The sequence below is a fragment of the Urtica dioica genome, chromosome 2 (genome assembly GCF_054948205.1).
Source record: "Urtica dioica subsp. dioica isolate 48M chromosome 2, U.dioica_male_clone48M_v1_H2, whole genome shotgun sequence".
In the NCBI taxonomy this organism is placed as follows: domain Eukaryota; kingdom Viridiplantae; phylum Streptophyta; class Magnoliopsida; order Rosales; family Urticaceae; genus Urtica; species Urtica dioica.
Window position 1 is genome coordinate 18,517,142 of NC_142757.1, and position 19,837 is coordinate 18,536,978.

General features: G+C 49.4%; 2 long non-coding RNA genes across 2 annotated transcripts; both read left to right on the forward strand.

Moving 5' to 3' along the window:
• The first annotated feature begins 789 nt into the window (after positions 1-789).
• On the forward strand, positions 790-1,698 carry LOC149404141 (uncharacterized). Its single transcript, XR_016295499.1, has 4 exons — positions 790-826; positions 910-1,052; positions 1,148-1,542; positions 1,625-1,698. It is a non-coding gene; the product is annotated as an uncharacterized LOC149404141 (long non-coding RNA).
• Positions 1,699-1,874: 176 nt separating this feature from the next.
• On the forward strand, positions 1,875-3,682 carry LOC149404142 (uncharacterized). Its single transcript, XR_016295578.1, has 2 exons — positions 1,875-1,980; positions 3,205-3,682. It is a non-coding gene; the product is annotated as an uncharacterized LOC149404142 (long non-coding RNA).
• The last annotated feature ends 16,155 nt before the right edge of the window (positions 3,683-19,837 follow it).

Here is a 19,837-nt window from a genome sequence, read left to right on the forward strand (position 1 = left end):
TGTTGGATCACTACAACAAATACAGTTTTCGGTGCGGATGACTTTTGGGTGCGACTTTTCGCACCTAAAAGTCGCACCAAAATTACTTTCGGGTGCGACTTTTCGCACTCAAATGTCACTAAAGTCGCACAAAAAATTTCGCTGATTTTTTTAAATTTGGGTGCGAAAAGTCGCACCCAAAAGCCCAAAACATACTTTTGGGTGCGACTTTGTCGCACCCAAAAGTCCAAAACATTTGGTCTAAAAATTTAGCGGGATTTTGTTCCCTCTTATTTGTTTGTTTTTTTTTAGGGATTCCCTCTTATTTGTTTTCACCAAAGAATCCGGAAAGGAAAAAAGAAAGAAGAAAAGAAAAGAAGAGAGAAAGGGAAAGAGAGAGACCGAGAGAATGAGAGAGAGAGAGAGAGCTGAGAGAAGAGTATCGGCCGATGGAGACCGAGAGACCGAGAGAGAGGAAGAGAGCGAGGGAGTGAGCCCGCGGAGGAAGAGCGAGGCTGACAGCCACCGTGACCGGGCCACTGGACGCGCGCGCGGGCTGAGAAGAAGCGAGCGCCGCCGCGAGCCGCTGAGCGCGCCGCCCACGAGGAGACGCCGGAGAGCGTGTCATACATTGTTTGCCCTATTGTGTTTTTGTTTCTAACCCCATATCTTTACACAGGCTTTGCGAGAAGGTTTTGATTCATTCGGATTCATCGGACATAGAGCTTTCAACACTCAATAAAACCCCAAATCCTTAACCTTAGAAAGCAAAGCATAAACCCCGGGGTGTGTCCTGGCGAGGTCCCTAACCACTCGTGCCCTTGGCGGAACAGAGAAACTGCCAACGGTGTCGTATATACGTACTGTGTAGTAGTAATTATTTTCTGCCCTGTTGTCGTGTACTTGTTTCTAACTCGATATCTTTCACAGGATTCACAAGATGGGTTTAATTCATTTGCTTCGTTCTTTGGCGAGTGAGATCGATGCGATTTGCAAGGCTGGTCGGAATCGAGAAAGACGGGAACCTCAAGCCAAGAGAAATAGAGCTTTCAACAGTCAATTAGTCCACCAGTGTTAGTGAACAATCTCCTATTTTATTTACTGATTTCTAATAGTGGTGTTATTATAAATAGTTATGTACTTACATGTAACAATTGCCTCAAGGAAGTCCTATTCACACTTGCGGAGGAGCTAATACTTGGGCTTACGTCAATACAAGCAGCGAGTTATTCTGTTTACCATGATCCTGTTCCTGGGTGACACTCAGATTAGTATGTATTAGACATTATCCAATACATTACACTGTATCTAATATCATATGTAATTGACCATGTTTTATTTCTTTTTATTTAATTTTGGGTTTGTTGCGACATTGAACTAGGATAGCTGGGCAACTTTGCTGAATATCCCAGGCATGAAGGAAGACTTGGGGCTTTGGATCCAAGCTTTATCTTATTCAAAGTTCTGTACTGTTTTGTTGTGAAGGAATGAGCGTTTTATGATTTCATTGGTTCGAGATACCTAGTTGAGAGCAATTTTAGGATTCGTGCCCAGCAAATTATGGTATGTGAAACAGCCATAGTTTCGGAACTGATGGAAATATTTGTTTGGTGTTCGAGTTCTGACCAATCTCGTGTTGAACCAGTTGCAGTGTACTGCCTTCGAAGACTCATGGAACTTTGAAATACGTGGTTTCTTAGCTTATCACCAAGAGAGAGGTACTTTGCAAAAGAAAACAAAAGAGTAGTAGATACTTTTTATAATATTATTGAATCACAGTGTTCATTAAGTGACAGACTGTTATCCACGTGTTCTTTCCATGTTGTCGAATTTCTTTTCTATCCAAAAGTCAAATTTAATGAACAGATCTTTTCAACTATGCTTTTTGTAGATCATGGATATGTCTTTTGATTATGGGGATCCAATTTGACCAGGCCTTCCTTGTTGATTACGAGGACTATGCAAGGATAGAGCGTGATGAGGAAACTCAGAAATTTTGAGGTAATTTGTTCATATTTTCCTTTCGAGTTTTTTTCCTGAACAACTTGAGATATCAAAAGAAAGTATTAATAATAAATTTGAATATCAAGCAAAACCATTCTCTTTTAGTCTTGTTTTTTTTATATTTGATTATATCTTGCATGTGTTGATATCTCGATGGACATCTATCTCAGAATTTACAAACATACTGGTAGATGTGTCGATATAACATGGTTTAAATGTATGTACTATTAGGCATAGGCTTTAGCCCATTGGCCTCTTGATAACATATAAATAAAGACCTCCTTAAGTGTCTGTTTACAGCAAACATTGCTTTTTCAAAGGACAACAAACATTTTCCAGTCCATAAAATTAGCATACCAGCTTTGCTCCTCCAGCACATTCACTGTATATTCTGCATATACTACGTAAATGTAGTTCCCTCATTTTTTTAATCTGCAAAAAATCAATTCCATGGGGGAATAAAAGGTAACACTTATGGTGGTGTTAATCTCGTTTAACGTGTTAACAACATATTACCCTCTGAGAAATCTCAACTCCGCTGTCACCTTCTTTGCTCTCCTCTGATGCTGCAGAAGTGAAAGCACAAATGTTTGTGTGTTTTCTTATTCTCTGTTCTTGGATTGTGTGCTTAGTATTTCTCATTAGATGAATAATGCCTGTCAAATTTGAGGATGATTTTCTGGCTTTTGGGACGATTTCGATTTTCGGTTTGATATTATCGTGTTAGGATTTTGGGCAAGGAGAGTTACGGATATCATCGTTTTTTTTAATCGATTCAGAAATTAGTTTGGCAGGAATTTACTTAACTGTACTTGGACACTTAACAGTGAATTTGGCTCAAGTAAATAAAATAAAATAAAAACTGTAGAATACAATACAGAAAACACCGTTGGAGTTAAAATCTTGCAGATTAGTCGTTTGAATTACAATGTTTTGTTTTGAATTTTTTTTAGATGTGAACAAGAGCTTGGAATTAATTGACCTACTAAGAGAGATCGTTATGATTTTAGGCAAGGAGAGTTACGAATATTATGGTTTTTTTAATCGATTCAGAAATTAGTTATGCAGAAATTTACTTAACTGTACTTGACACTTAACAGTGAATTTGGCTCAAATAATAATAATAATAATAATTAAAATGTAGAATACAATACAGAAAACACCATTGTAGTTAAAATCTTGCAGATTAGTCGTTTGACTTACAATGTTTTTTTTTTTTAGATGTGAACAAGAGCTTGGAATTAATCGACCTACCAAGAGAGATCGTTGCCGAGATCATGTCCCGAATTTCGACCAAATCGCTGATGCGGTTAAAGTTCGTCAGCAAGTCATGGTGCTCCGTGATTCGATGCCTCGCTGAGTGCCGAGAGATAAGGCGAGCATTGTCTCGACGCGATAGCTTCCGACTTCGAAACGTTCGCGGAGTGCCGAGAGTTTCGGGCGATGTTGTTGACGCTGCCACCGCCGTCCGGGGACTCGACGCTCCGCACGACAGTTCCCAGCGCATAGCCCATGTGGGTATATATGGTGATATTCACCTTTATTTTGTTTTAACTACCTGGTGATAGATTAAATTTTTTTGAATAAGGAAACTAGTTTGTCTTCTATACTGAAAATGTGAAATACATGATTCGGTCTCTTTAAACTGTTGATGGCATAACATTTATTGGGTTATGAGCAGTCATGTAGTTTTTGTGTTTGTGTGAGTGTATTTGTGTTTGTGTTTGTGAGTGTATGATTTGAGATACGAAATACGAATTGAAGTCACTTTTAAATCAGCTGACATCTAACATACTGTCAATAAATATGTTTTTTAATAGATTTAACGTCACTTTATAAACAAGCGTCGTCTAAAGTACTTTTTTTTTACTCAACAATGACTTTTGGGTGCGACTTTTCGCACCCAAAATTTGGCGGGTAGAGCTTTGGGTGCGACTTTTCGCACCCAAAAGTCAATAATACCCGCCAATAAGGTGTTATTGGGTGCGATTTTGGGTGCGGAAAGTCGCACCTAAATGTCGCACCCGAAAGTCATGACTTTTGGGTGCGACTTTTCGCACCCAAGACTTTTAGGTGCGAACTTTTGGGTGCGGAAAAGTCGCACCCAAAGTCGCACCCAAAGGTATCATTGGGTGCGACTTTTGACTTTTAGGTGCGAAAAAAGTCGCACCCAATGCTATTTTTTGTACTAGTGGATGTGGAAGTTTGGGTCCGTCCGCCCGTCGTAAGGGGGAATGGACGGCAGTTTGAAGTTCCCCACGCAAGGCTGCGCGAGGATTTGAGCGGCGAAGGGAGAGTACGACTCCTCAATCCCTCCGTATGGTCTTTGCCTCCCCGATTCCCTCATTTCGATGATTTGGCTTTGGAGGCTTTGAATCATCGTGACCATGTCAAGCCCGTTAGTTGGGCTGACCGTCGGGACCGCGTGAGTCGCCTGTTGGCGCTCGTTGGACACTTGGTCCCCGGCGTTGGCCTGAGGTCGGCCGAGAGTCACGGCGGGGAGAGCGTCCCTCTGAGAATTGAGCCTTTGGCGGAGATCTTCCCCTCGGGAGTTTCTCTGCGCTGTCAGGCGTTCTCTAAGGTCCAAGCTCGGCGCTTGGCGGGGCGAGGCCGCTCTTTTCCGGATTGTTCGGTGGGCGCTTCGGCTATCGGCCCCATCGTCCCCCAAGGTCGCTCTCTCCCCGGGGAGGGGCCGTATCCGGCCGCCTCTTGAAACCGAGGGGGCGAGTCCTCGGGAGTGTGACCGCGCTTGTTGCCGCACTGGGTGCAATGGTCCGGCCAAGCCGCCGTTCATCCTCTCGGACCGCGATGGGGCGAGGCTTGGCGTCGCCTCGTCGGTTCTTGACTCCCCCACGTAGTCGGGGTCGGAGTCATCCTGGGCGGATCTATCCTCGACGTCGTAGCCGAGGATATTGGCGATGAGCGAGCCGTCGACGCCGGTACGGTCTAGAAGCTCCGCGAGCCACCGAGCCGTGTCCTCTCGGAGCGCGACCTCGGGGTCGTTCACCGGGTCTTGGGGTTGGCTCTCGTTATCACGAGGTTGCCCTTCAAGACGGTGCGCGAGGTTTCGGAGACCATACCTCGAGCTCGTCGCTCGAGTACCAACGGAGGTGGTGGGAATGTGACTCATCTCTCGAGAGTCTCGTCGTCGAAGGTAAAAGAAGATTGGTAGAGGGAATGTGTCGCCAAGTTCGGGAGATCCCCTCCTTCTAGCGCCAAAATGTTGTCGCTCGTTTTCGGACAACTATTTAGGAGCCGAAAGTGGTAAGACCCAAGGCCAGACCAAGTGGTCTCACTCCGGCTAGAGTGTGTCGGACTTGGTATCCCAACTCGTCCCTTAGCTGTAGATGAAGCTCACCTCGTCTCGATACCTGAAAAGCAGTAGAGGATACGTGAACTACAAAGGGGAAACAGAGGGGTTGCCTCTGTTTACCTCTCCGACGGTCAACATTAGTAGGGTTGAGGTAGAATGTAGAGGGTTTAGGCGTTTAGAGGCCGAGACTTGAGAGAAACGAGCGAGGTACGAGTTCGACAGCGTTTCAGTACTCAAAGTCGGATCACCTGGACCAGGGGAGGAACCCCGGTATTTATAGGCGACCAAGGGGCATTTTGGGTATCCCCTTGGCCGAGGGCCGGCTCTGAGTCGGCCATGGAGGCAAGAGCCGGCTCTGAGTCGGCCACGGAGGCGAGGGTCGGCTCTGAGTCGACCATGGAGGCGAGGGTTGGCTCTGAGTCAACCAAGGAGGCGAGGGCCGGCTCTAAGTCAGCTATGGAGGCGAGGGCCGGCTCTGAGTCGACCATGGAGGCGAGGGCCGGCTCTGAGTCGGCCATAGAGGCGAGGGCCGGCTCTAAGTTGGCCATGGAGGCGAGGGCCGGCTCTAAGTCGGCCATGGAGGCGAGGGCCGGCTCTGGGCCAGCCATGGCCGGCCGTGGCCGAGCGCCGGCTCTGAGCCGGTCGTGGCCGAGCGTCGGCTCTGAGTCGGTCGTGGTCGGGCGCCGGCTCTGAGTCGGCCGTGGCCGAGCGCCGGCTCTGAGTCTGCTGTGCGTCGGGGAATATCTAGGCTTTACCGGACCGGGACGGACTGTTAACAGCTAAATTTCGTTCATGCCATAGTGTGAAAGAGAGTTTTATTTGTGCATTAATGCGTATAGATACTTGCCAAAAGAAAAAGAGGAAACAAATTTCCTATTTGAGGAATGCATTTGGGCGGCCAACTAAGGAGCAAACAAAAGAGGAAACAAATCCAAGGTCTTCAAGAAGAAGGCTTGGACGTCCACAATAGAGAAAGGGAAACTAGGTTTTTGCTCATGAATATGTGATATTCTATAGAAGAGGAAACTACCTTATTGAAGGTAATCCTTTCCCTATAAATAGAGCCATCATTCTCATTGTTTTCTCACTCCACATAAGTTAGAGATTTAGAGCTTCTTTCTCTAGACCTTGTGGCCACCCATTTCCGTCTTTCTCTCTAAGTTCTTTACGTTTTTGTTTTGGCACCTTGGTCCACATTTGACCTAGTGTTTTAGCTCTTCGACTCCAAGACTTGTTCTTCAGACGTCGTGTTTAAAAAGTGCCCACTCACTAATTCCTTTTTTCTCGAGTGATTTTAGTGATAGAAACTTTCGTGGTTGCTCGAGTTCCCGAGGAAAGAAGAGAGACGTGCTGCAAGGGGAGAAGAACGTTTCAACCTTCCGAAGGCTTCTCAACGTTAAAGCTCCTCAAACGTTAGTAAAATTGTACTTGCTCTTTGTCTAGGTTAGTAAAATTGTTTTAATCGTTTTAAAGAAAATTTTTAAATTCTGCCGCTTGCTCGAAGCGTTAACTTTTTCTTAACTCTAGATCAATTCCAACAAGCCTAGACTTCGCTTGAGCAAGTTTCTCTTGTGCAACTCCCTAACGCCGGATGAAGTCGTGCAGGATCTTGTCACTCAACATGGCTCTCACGTACGCCTATAACAACAAGCAAAAACAAAGGTCAAATATGAACCTGCACCAAAAAAAAGGAAAGATCTCAAACGCCCTTGAAAAACTAATGTTCATGACTCGTAATTCACGAGCCATGAATTTGGGGGACTAATGTTATCGGTCGTTTTCGGGAAACCGGAAAAACAAAAACATACGGCGCCCGCCGGGCCCGATCAATGCACATGTCGGCCCGCGCACGCGACCTTTCCGGGCCCCCAGCCCACGTGCACATAGCTCTCAACCTCGGCCTATTGGCCTGCGCGCGCCCCTGCTCCCTCGTCCGCGCGCCCTGCCCCCCCCCCCCCCTCCCCCCGGTCGCACGTGCCTTGCTTCCTCGGCCGCACGCACTCTGCTCCCCCTGGTCGCGCACGCCCTGCTCCCTCGCCCGCGCGCGCCTTTATCCCCTGGTCACGCACGTCCTGCTCCTCCGATCTCCTGCCCGCGCGCGCACCCCGTGCCCTGCTCCCCCGGTCACGCACGCCCTGCTCCCCTGGTCTCCTGCCCGCGCGCGCACCCCGTGCCCTGCCAGTCCTATGTGCGTGCCTCGCGCCCTGCCAGGCCTGCGCGCGCGCCTCGCGGCTTGCCCTTCCGTGGGCTTCCCAGAAGGTCGGCCCATGGCCTTCCCCACACCTATAAATACCCCCGCCCCCTCACTTGAGGGGAGGGGTACACAAATCTCTGTACAGAGAATTTTCTTGAGAACGTTATCCCTCTTACCCGCGCCCCGGGCCCTGCTGGGCCTGCGCACCTGCCCCCCGCCCTGCCGGGCCTATGCATGCGCCTCGTGCCCCGCTCTCGGCCTTCCTATGGGCCCCCATAGAGGCCAGCCCATAGCCTCCTCCAATCTCTCTAAATATCACCCCCCTCTTCACTTGAGGGGGACCTTGAAAAATCTCTTTTTGGAGACGATTCTCTCTACCCTCTCTGCTCTCTTGTGACATTCCAAGAGTTCTCTCCCATTCTCCAAGCTCGGCTCAAAAATCCAAGAACCTCACGTTGAAAACAAGGTGCGCGTTCAACTTTTGAGACCCGAGTATTCACAACGCATAAGCTGCGCCTCGCTTCTTGACCCTTGAGTTAGAACTCTAAGCTACGAGTCAAGCGACCACTCTAAAGTCTTCAATAGAAGCTACGAGTCTGGTCATTCTCTAAAGTTTTAAGTTCTTAAACTCCGAGTCCAAGATAGTCACAACCCTCACATTGAACTACGTTCTGACTAGATCCCGAACTGCGGGTACTTAGGAAGCCAACATTTGGCACAGTCATGTTGTCAATGGTGCCCACAAGAAGAGTTGTAGTCTTTACTTATGTACATTAGATGTAATAAACTCTCATGAAGACTCTTGCTTGTAATTGCTAATTTATTAATAAAAGTTGAAACGTTCATTCATTCTTCCTTGCCTGAAGCTTTATGATAAAACCTTAGTCTTTAGTCCATAAACAAACATAACAACACATGAAGAAACAAATGTATATTTTCATGAACAAACTCTTCATGGCTTGCTTAAAACAATACATTCGCAATCTAAGGATCAAAAGGAATATTGATCTCAGTACGATTGTTAGGAGAATCTATGATGTCTGGTTCTGGGACATTGAGAGTTGGAGACTCTATAGTTCTTCTAGGTATCTTCCGAAGGTACTGAATTGACCAGTGCACTTCTAGAGACAAGATAAGAACAAACCATTAAACCTCTTATGTCTCGAAGTCACTACGTATGAATTGCATCATACTTACCTCAATCCTGAAATGAGACATGCCAATTCATAGCTTACGTATTCTCATTTGAGAAAGTCAGAGCTCGGATTCACTATGTTATTCTTAACAGGACCTATTGGTGAAGTACTAAGTTATGAACATGTCGTGAGTAAGTTTGTGAAGATCTCATAGATATGGAATTCATGTACAATATTGCTGAAATGCAATCTATATCACCTCATGCTTTGCTCCTTGGAATGTGAATAAATGAACTGGCCAGTGTCCAAATTGAGTCATGACACTTTTGTATGAATCAATGTAACTTGTTAGCTCCTCGTCAATACATTGTTTCTAACTTATTCACAAGCGACAAAGGAGTTGAGGAAATAACAGCTAGAAGGGTAAAATGGTAATTTTGTAAATCTCGACTAGCTGATGATATTAATGAAGGGTAAACATAGACAATATTCAGTGGATCCACTCATCACAATTTAGTTGAATTCTTGAGTAGAAAATAAATTCATTTGAACCGAGAGATTTTCAATGTCAACTCTTTAGTGGAGTCAGTTGACAATAAGCTAAAGTTGGAAAAGGTTTGTGAACTTTTAAGTCCAAGTATTTTTGCTCAAGCTTTGGTCATTTGGATCCAAGAGGTCACTTTCACAAATCATATCGAGTAGGAATAGTTAAACTAGAAGCTAAGTCAAAACAAGAACGAGACAAATTTTACGAAAATTGTCAAAAGGGTATTTTTGTCTTTTTGGACATAGGACGAAATGATTGTCAATAAATTTTTTGACATTGTCATATGATGACAAATATCACTCCGCCATTAAAAGTTATTTGGGCCTAGATGATTAATTTCATTTCATGGAATTTTACTTATGGGCTTTTCTTATGTTGTCATGAACAAATGAAGAAACATCTAGAAGCATGTTCTAGAATGCCAAAACCGTCCAACCCAAGGCAAGAGAGAGGAATTATTTTGTGCCTTAATGTATGATGATACTTGCCAAAAGAAAAAGAGGAAACAAATTTGCTTCTATAAGCAAGTATAATTTCGGCCAACTAAGGAGCAAGTAAATGAGGAAACAAATCAAAGGTGTCCTGTGAACATCTTGGACGTGCAACATAGTGGGAAAAGAGGAAATAACATTTTCTCATGAATATGTGATATTCTATAGTAAAGAGAAAACTATCTTTTGAAGGTAATCCTCCTCCTATAAATACCCCACCTCATTCTCATTATTTCTCATCCCACATAAGTTAGAGATTGAGAGACTCTCTCTCTAGACCTTGTGGCCGCCCCTCCCCTTTCTCTCTCTAGTTTTCTTTCGTTTTTGTTTTGGCACCTAGGTCAAATTTGACCTAGTGTTTTAGCTCTTCGACTCTTAGACTTGTTCTTGAGTGGTCGTCTTTAAAAGTGCCCACACACTGATTCCTTTCTTTCTCGAGTGATTATTATGATAGAAACTTTCGTGGTTGCTCGAGTTCCCGAGGAAAGAAGAGAGATGTGTTGTGTGGGGCGACGAACGTTTCAACCTTCCTAAGGCTTCTCAATGTTCAATCTTCTCAAAGGTGAGTAAACATATAATGCTCATTAATAGTTTTAATTTATATGTACTTGCTCTTTGTCTAGGTTAGTAAAATCGTTTTACTTGTTTTAAAGAAAATTTTTAAATTTCGCCGCTTGCTCGAAGCGTTAAATCTTTTCTTAACCCTAGATTATTTCCAACAGGTCACACCTCCCAAAACACACATCCGGGTTTGGAGGGTGTAACTCTGTCTTCGAGTTCACACTCTGGCTCGGGCGCGATCACTTGGTCCGGCCGTGGATCTAACCGCCCGATGTCTTAAATCGTTGTTCATTTTTGTATGACAACAGACTTAAGAGAGTGTCTCGATCCTGGATTCAAAGGTTTGATTAAGTGGTCAAGACCTATGGTTTCGAACAAAACATTTATGAGCCTTGTGTATACAAGTACTCAAAAGTAAGGTTGTGGTTTTCTTAGTGCTTTATGTGGATGACATCCTACTGATAGGAAGAAAAATAGTGTTGTTGTGTAACATAAATACTTGGCCTGCAAAGCCATTCCAAATGAAGGATTTTGGGGCATGCTGCTTTTGTTCTAGGGATCCAAATCATTCATGATAGGAAGAACAAACTACTAGCTCTGTCTCAAGGTACTTGTGTTGCTAAGATACTTGCTCGCTTCTCGATGCAAAATTATCATGGCGTGTTATTACCAATGCATTCAGGAATATTCCTATCTAAAGAGCAATATCCTAAGACACTGCTAAAAGTGGAGGACATGAGTCGAATTCAATATGCTTCAGCTGTTGGGAGCTTAATGTATGTTATGTTGTGTATGAGATTCGAGATACGCTATGCAGTTGGAGTTGTTAGTAGATACCAGTCTAACCCTGGTCATGATCACTGGGTAGCTGTTAAACACATTCTGAAATATCTTAAGAGAATTAGGGATATGATGCTTGTGTACACAAGTAATGACCTTGTGGTACAAAGATACACTGACTCTAATTTTCAAGTAGACCGTGACATGTTGAAGTCGATGTCTGGGTCAGTGTTCACTCTCAATGGAGGAGCAATTTCCTTGAGAAGCGTAAACCAATCTAGTATCGCAGACTCTACTATGGAAGCTGAATATATTGCAGCTTCCGAGGCATCAAAAGAGGTTGTTTGGCTTAAGAATTTCTTAGACAAACTGGAAGTAGTTTCGGACATGAATGAGCCTATGCAACTTCGTTGTGACAACAATGGAGCAATTGCAAACTTAAAGGAACCTCGTAGCCATAATAGAGGAAAGCATATAGAATGAAAATACCACCTGATAAGGGAGATAGTCCAGAGGGGAGACGTGGTTGTCGTAAAGATCTCTACGCTGGATAACATCGCGGATCCAATAACTAAGGGGCTGTTTGAATGTGTGTTTGTTAAACACATAAAAGGGATGGGTCTTAGAAACATGTCATATATTCTGTAGGTGAAAGTGGGTTGTTAGGAATTGTTGCCTACGAGAAGATTTTAAATGTAATTCTCGCTGAATTATTAATAAAATAAAGTTCGATATTTATTATCTATTTGAATTGAAAGCGGTTATTTCTTATAAAAGATCTATCTAACATTCATCAATTCATAGTCTCCGTATTAAACTGGATCGCATGCTAGGCATCCGAGTTCGGACGGTGAAATAAAACATGGTCGATTATTGCCTGGACAGCTGAATCTAAAATCATATAGCTAAACATGAGTGAAGGTTGATCACATGGCGGGAGCATTCTGCACTTGAGGTAAGTGTACAACTAGGACACACTTTAGTTGTTGATGTGTCGTTTAAAGACCGTTACAATACACTAACCAGGTTCGCTATGATCGTGTTGGAATTGATCTAGGGTTTAAGAAAAAGTTTAACGCTTCGCAAAGCGGCGGAATTTTAAAAATTTTCTTTTCAAGTAAAACGGGTTTTACTAACCTAGCAAAGAGCAAGAACATGTAAATAAATACTATTATGAGCATAGAAGTTTACTAACTGTTGTCGCCGTTTTCCGGACAACGATTTAGAAGCCACAGGCGGTTAGACCCAAGGCCGGACCAAGTGGCCTCGCCTGGGCTTGAGCGTGTCGGACTCGGTGTCCCGAGTCTTTCCCTTGGCTGTCGGTGGTGTCTGAGCTCGCCGGGGTACCTAGAAGGGATGAGAGAACCGTGAGCTAAGAAGGGGAAACAGAGGGGGTGCCTCTATTTACCTCTCCGACGCTCAACATTAGTGGGATTGAGGTGGATAATAGAGGGTTTAAGTGTTTAGGGGCCGAGACTTGAGAGAAACGAGCGAAAGGTGAGTTCGGCAGCGTTTCCTTTCTCAAACTTGGATTACCTCTTGAAGAGAGTGGGCCTCTCGTATTTATAGGCGACCAAGGGGTCATTGGTGGGCCCCTTGGCCGAGTGAAGCAAATGGCCGAGGAGAGTCCATGGCCGAGGATAGCCATTGGCCGAGGATAGCCCATGGCCGAGGATGGCCCATGGCCGAGGATAGCCATTGGCCGAGGATAGCCTATGGCCGAGGATAGCCATTGGCCGAGGATAGCCCATGGCCGAGGATGGCCCATGGCCGAGGATAGCCATTGGCCGAGGATAGCCCATGGCCGAGGATAGCCATTGGCCGAGGATAGCCCATGGCCAAGGATAGCCCATGGCCGAGGATAATGTAGGGCGGCGTCACTGGTGGGCCCCTCGGCTGGGGACAGCATGGGCTCGGCAGGGGATAACATAGACTGGCGCTATTGATGTGCCCCCTGACCGAGGATAACATAGGCTGGCGTCATTGGCGTGTCCCTGGGCTGAGGACAACATGGGCTGGCATCATTGGTGGGCCCCTTGGCCGAGGATAACATAAGCTCGGCCGAGGATGGCATAGGGCCGAGGATAGGCTTGTGAGGCCGAGATCGCTCGTGAGGCCGAGGTCGAACGGTCGAGCTGAGGCCGAGGTCGAGCTCGCCAGGCCGAGGTCGAGCTGAGGCCGACGTCGAGCTGAGGCCGAGGTCGAGCTCGTCAGGCCGAGGTCGAGCTGAGGGCGAGGTCGAGCTGAGGCCGAGGTCGAGCTCGCCAGACCGAGATCGAGCTGAGGCCGAGGTCGAGCTCGCCAGACCGAGATCGAGCTGAGGCCGAGGTCGAGCTCGTCAGGCCGAGATCGGGCTAAGGTCGAGCGGAGGCAGAGGTCGAGCTCGTCAGACTCATCTTTGGCCCCCTGGCCATGGGACCCCGTGGACGCCCGCGGGCGCCGTCGACCCGGAACAGACCGACAACATTAGCCCCCCGAGTTTGCGGTCGAGCGTAGGTCGAGTGGAAACTCAATGCTTATGCCGCCGTGTGGACGCGGGACGAACACTCTCGGGTTTGCGAGTGTGCCGCAAAAGGGCCTTTAATGCATCGCGTGGGAAAGCCTTTGTGCGTCGCGAGGGACGGCTTTTGTTTTGGGTTGATCGTGCGTGGCTTATTTTCTCAACCTACCAATGAAGGTGTGATCGATTTGCACGGCTTTACTGTGCGTGGCTTATTTTCTCGACCTACCCTTGAAGGCGTGATCGATTAGCATGATTTTATTGTGCGTGGCTTATTTTCTCGACCTACCAATGAAGGCGTGATCGATTAGCACGACTTTATTGTGCGTGGCTTATTTTCTCGACCTACCAATGAAGGCGTGATCGATTAGCACGACTTTATTGTGCGTGGCTTATTTTCTCGACCTACCAATGAAGGCGTGATCGATTTGCACGGCTTTATTGTGCGTGGCTTATTTTCTCGACCTACCAATGAAGGCGTGATCGATTTGCACAGCTTTATTGTGCGTGGCTTATTTTCTCGACCTACCAATAAATGCGTGATCGATTAGCACGACTTTATTGTGCGCGGCTTATTTTCTCGACCTACCATTGAAGGCGTGATCGATTTGCACGACTTGGGCCTCGGGGGGCCTTGGCGTCACGTTTGTGTGACCGGGTTTCCCGCGGACGCTGGCTAGACCAGTTACGTCCGGTGGACGCAGGCCTTTGAAACCCATTCGTAACTCGCTGCCTATCGGCGCACGAGTTGGGCGGCGAACGTGGTGCCACATTCGTGTGGCAAGGTGTCCAGTGGACGCTGGCTAGGCCAGATACGTCCGGCGGACGCAAGCCTTTGAAACCCATTTGTAACTCGCTGCCTTCCGGCTCACGAGCTGGGCGGCGAGCGCGGTGCCACATTCGGGACTCGACTCGAGGACTCATGTAGAGTCTGCACGAGGAGACATGTGGCGAGTGTTCTCGTGGACGCTGGCTAGACCAGATACGCCCGGCGGGCGCAAGCCTTTGAAACCCATTTGTAACTTGCTGCCTACCGGTGCACGAGCTGGGCGGCGAGCGTGATCTCGGGACTCAACTCGAGGACTCATGTAGAGCCTGTACGAGGAGTTACGTGAAGGATCGGGATGAGGAGTATCGGTCGACTCGTTGACTTGGACCCAACTCGAGGAACGAGTTCGTCTCGATGAGCGAGCTCGACTCGAGGAGCGAACTGGGCTCGAGGAGCGAGCTCGACTCGAGGAGCGAACTGGACTCGAGGGGCGAGCTCGACCCGAGGTGCTGTGTGAGAAGCCGGCACGAGGAGTATTAGTCGACTCGCGGACTCGGAGCTCGACACGAGGAGCGAATTGGATTCGAGGAGCGAGCTCGACTCGCGGAGCGAATTGGACTCGAGGAGCGACCTCAACCCGAGGGATTGCGTGAAGAGTCGGCGAGGAGTATCAGTCGACTCGCGGACTCGGAGCTCGACTCGAGGAGCGAATTGGACTCGAGGAGCGAGCTCGACTCGAGGAGCGAACTGGACTCGAGGAGCGAGCTCGACTCGAGGACTTGCGTGAAGAGTCGGCGAGGAGTATCAGTCGACTCGCGGACTCGGAGCTCGACTCGAGGAGCGAATTGGAATCGAGGAGCGAGCTCGACTCGAGGACTTGCGTGAAGAGTCGGCGAGGAGTATCAGTCGACTCGCGGACTCGGAACTCGACTCGAGGAGCGAACTGCACTCGAGGAGCGAGCTCGACTCGAGGAGCGAACTGGACTCGAGGAGCGAGCTCGACTCGAGGAATTGCGTGAAGAGTCGGCAAGGAGTATCAGTCGACTCGCGGACTCGGAGCTCGACTCGATGAGCGAACTGGACTCGAGGAGCGAGCTCGACCCGAGGAGCGAGCTCGACTCGAGGAGCGAACTGGACTCGAGGAGCGAGCTCGACTCGAGGACTTGCGTGAAGAGTCGGCGAGGAGTATCAGTCGACTCGCGGACTCGGAACACGACTCGAGGAGCGAACTGGACTCGAGGAGCGAGCTCGACCCGAGGAGCCAGCTCGACTCGAGGAGCGAACTAGACTCGAGGAGCGAGCTTGACTCGAGGAATTGCGTGAAGAGTCGGCGAGGAATATCAGTCGACTCGCGGACTCGGAACTCGACTCGAGGAGCGAACTGGACTCGAGGAGCGCGCTCGACTCGAGGAGCGAGCTCGACTCGAGGAGCGAGCTCGACTCGAGGAATTGCGTGAAGAGTCGGCGAGGAGTATCAGTCGACTCGCAGACTCGGAGCTCGACTCGAGGAGCGAATTGGATTTGAGGAGCGAGCTCGACTCGCGAAGCGAATTGGACTCGAGGAGCGAGCTTGACCTGAGGAATTACGTGAAGAGTTGGCGAGGAGTATCAGTCGACTCGCGGACTCGGAGCTCGACTCGAGGAGCGAACTGGACTCGAGGAGCGAGCTCGACTCGGGGACTTGCGTTAAGAGTCGGCACGAGGAGTATCAGTCGACTCGCGGACTCGGAACACGACTCGAGGAGCGAACTGGACTCGAGGAGCGAGCTCGACCCGAGGAGCCAGCTCGACTCGAGGAGCGAACTAGACTCGAGGAGCGAGCTTGACTCGAGGAATTGCGTGAAGAGTCGGCGAGGAGTATCAGTCGACTCGCGGACTCGGAGCTCGACTCGAGGAGCGAACTGGACTCGAGGAGCGAGCTCGACTCGGGGACTTGCGTTAAGAGTCGGCACGAGGAGTATCAGTCGACTCGCGGACTCGGAGCTCGACTCGAGGAGCGAACTGGACTCGAGGAGCGAGCTCGACCCGAGGAGCGAGCTCGACTCGAGGAGCGAATTGGACTCGAGGAGCGAGCTCGACACGAGGAGCGAGCTCTACTCGAGGAGCGAACTGGACTCGAGGAGCGAGCTCGACTCGGGGACTTGCGTGAAGAGTCGGTACGAGGAGTATCGGTTGACTCGTGGACTCTAACTCGACTCGAGGAATGTACCCATCTCGAGGTGTTATGTGAGGAGTCTCTCTTTTGGACGTCCGGCCTAACCATCGACCCCTTGAGACTTTACCATTATTTTTTGTTTTCTGTTTCGAGAGAGTTGGCCCAACACGTTTGGGTGAACTGACGAACCGAATCCAAAGACGTTTGATGAAGTGGTGAGCTCGACAGACGAGGTGACGACCTCGACCAGGCAAACTGGAGAGCTCGGCGAACTGACGAACTCGACATGGCGAACTGGCGAGCTCGACTTGGCGAACTGACGACCTCGACTAGGGGAACTGGAGAGCTCGGCGAACTGACTAGCTCGACATGGCGAACAGGCGAGCTCGACTTGGCGAAGTGACGAGCTCGAATTGGCGAAGTGACGAGCTCGACTAGGCGAACTTATGAGCTCGACCAGGCGAACTGGAGAGCTTGGTGAATTGACGAGCTCGACTTGGCGAACTGGAGAGCTCGGCGTGGCGAACTGACGAGCTCCACTTGGCGAAGTGACGAGCTCGTAATCCCAACAATCCGTTACTCAACTCGAGGACTCGTGGAGTCTGCATGAGGAGTTACGTGAAGAATCGGCACGAGGAGTATCCGTCAACTCGGGGACTCGAACTCAACTCGAGGACTCATGTAGGGCCTGCACAAGGAGTTACGAGCTCGACTAGGCGAACTGACGAGCTCGACATGGCGAACTGGCGAGCTCGACCTGGCGAACTGACGAGCTCGAATTAGCGAAGTGACGAGCTCGACTAGGCGAAGTGACGAGCTCGACTTGGCGAAGTGACGAGCTCGACATGGCAAACTGGCAAGCTCGACTTGGCGAAGTGACGAGCTCGACTTGGCGAAGTGACGAGCTCGACTTGGCGAAGGGACGAGCTCGACTAGGCGAACTGACGAGCTCCGCAAACTGACGAGCTCGACATGGCGAACTGGCGAGCTCGACTTGGCGAAGTGACGAGCTCGACTTGGCGAAGTGACGAGCTCAACTTGGCGAAGGGACGAGCTCGACTAGGCGAACTGACGAGCTCGGCGAACTGACGAGCTCGACATGGCGAACTGGCGAGCTCGACTTGGCGAACTGATGAGCTCGACATGGCGAAGGGACAAGCTCGACTAGGCGAACTGACGAGCTCGACATGGCGAACTGGCGAGCTCGACTTGGCGAACTGACGAGCTCGACTTGGCGAAGTGACGAGCTCGACTTGGCGAAGGGACGAGCTCGACTAGGCGAACTGACGAGCTCGAAATGGCGAACTAGCGAGCTCGACTTGGCGAACTGACGAGCTCGACTTGGCGAAGGGACGAGCTCGACTAGGCGAACTGACGAGCTCGGCGAACTGACGAGCTCGACATGGCGAACTGGCGAGCTCGACTTGGCGAAGTGACGAGCTCGACTTGGCGAAGTGACGAGCTCGAAATCCCAACAATCCGCTACTCAACTCCAGGACTTGTGGAGTCTACACGAGGAGTTACGTGAAGAATCGGCACGAGGAGTATCGGTCAACTCGTGGACTCGGACTCTACTCGAGGACTCATGTAGGGCCTGCACGAGGAGTTACGAGCTCGACTAGGCGAACTGACGAGCTCGACCAGGCGAACTGGAGAGCTAGGTGAACTGACGAGCTCGGCGAACTGACGAGCTCGACATGGCGAACTGGCGAGCTCGACTTGGCGAAGTGACGAGCTCAAATTGGCGAAGTGACGAGCTCGACTTGGCGAAGGGACGAGCTCGACTAGGCGAACTGACGAGCTCGGCGAACTGACGAGCTCGACATGGCGAACTGGCGAGCTCGACTTGGCGAACTGACCAGCTCGACTTGGCGAAGTGACGCGCTCGAAATCCCAACAATCCGCTACTCAACTCGAGGACTCGTGGAGTCTGCACGAGGAGTATCGGTCAACTCGTGGACTCGGACTCTACTTGAGGACTCATGTAGGGCCTGCACGAGGAGTTACGAGCTCGACTAGGCGAACTGACGAGCTCGACCAGGCGAACTGGAGAGCTAGGCGAACTGACGAGCTCGGCGAACTGACGAGCTCGATATGGCGAACTGGCGAGCTCGACTTGGTGAAGTGACGAGCTCGATTTGGCGAAGTGACGAGCTCGACTTGGCGAAGTGACGAGCTCGACTAGGCGAAGGGACGAGCTCGACTAGGCGAACTGACGAGCTCGACATGGCGAACTGGCGAGCTCGACTTGGCGAACTAACGAGCTCGACTTGGCGAAGTGACGAGCTCGACTAGGCGAACTGACGAGCTCGACATGGCGAACTAGCGAGCTCGACTTGGCAAATTGACGAGCTCGAATTGGTGAAGTGACGAGCTCGACTAGGCGAACTGACGAGCTCGGCGAACTGACGAGCTCGACATGGCGAACTGGCGAGCCCGACTTGGCGAACTGACAAGCTCGAAATCCCAACAATCCGTTACTCAACTCGAGGACTCGTGGAGTCTGCACGAGGAGTTACGTGATAAGTCTTTCCTTGGGACCTCCGGCCTAACCATCGGCCCCTTGAGACTTTGTTATACTTTTTTTTTTGTTTTTGAGTTGTTTTTTATTGAGTATTGAGCATTGATCCCTGTTAGCCCCCCGAGTTTCTTGCGTTTGTGAGACGAAGGCCAAGAAACTCTCGTGTTGGAGGTATACAATAGTGTGCGTTACGATAACCCTTTATTGCAATAAAGGGGATCGTTACGGGTAGTCATGGCACTTGGCCTTCTTTTAAGAAAAAAGTAAATTATATTTTTGAAATAAAAGCGATCACGAGGTCGATCGAGTTCGGTCGTGAGTTTAAGGGTCGAAGTAACGACGATCAAGGCTTGCTAGCAGATGCGACGAATTCCTTGAGATCCCCACCTCGAATCAGGGAATCAATTTGCTTCCTAAGTTGGTAGCATTCAGTGGTCGCGTGTCCGTGATCTTGGTGATAGTCGCATTGCTTGCTTCTGTCCCGCGTCGCGGGATCTGTCTTCAGCGGGGCCGGGGATCCTAGCTTTTCCTGGTGTAAGCTCAGGATTCGGTCGGGCGTCGCGTTGAGAGGGACGAAGGATTGCTTCGGGATAGGGATGGGAAGGCCATTAGGGGCTCGATCTTTTCTACGCCTCTTCCTTCGCGAGCTGGGAGCGATGGCCGATGCGGCGAGTGTGGCGGCGCGTTTCACTTTGGGTGCCTAGCTCGCGATCTCGCGTCGGCCGTTGAGTTTTTCTCTCAAGTCGAACTTGTGACCTTCTCTTTGAGAACTGAGGCGGTCTCTCAAGTCTCCGGAGGCCGTCCCTATCACCCTTGGTAAGGGCGTGTCATTCAGGCGACGCCCTTGATGGAGGCCGCGACCATCGACGTTGTCATCTTCACAAGGG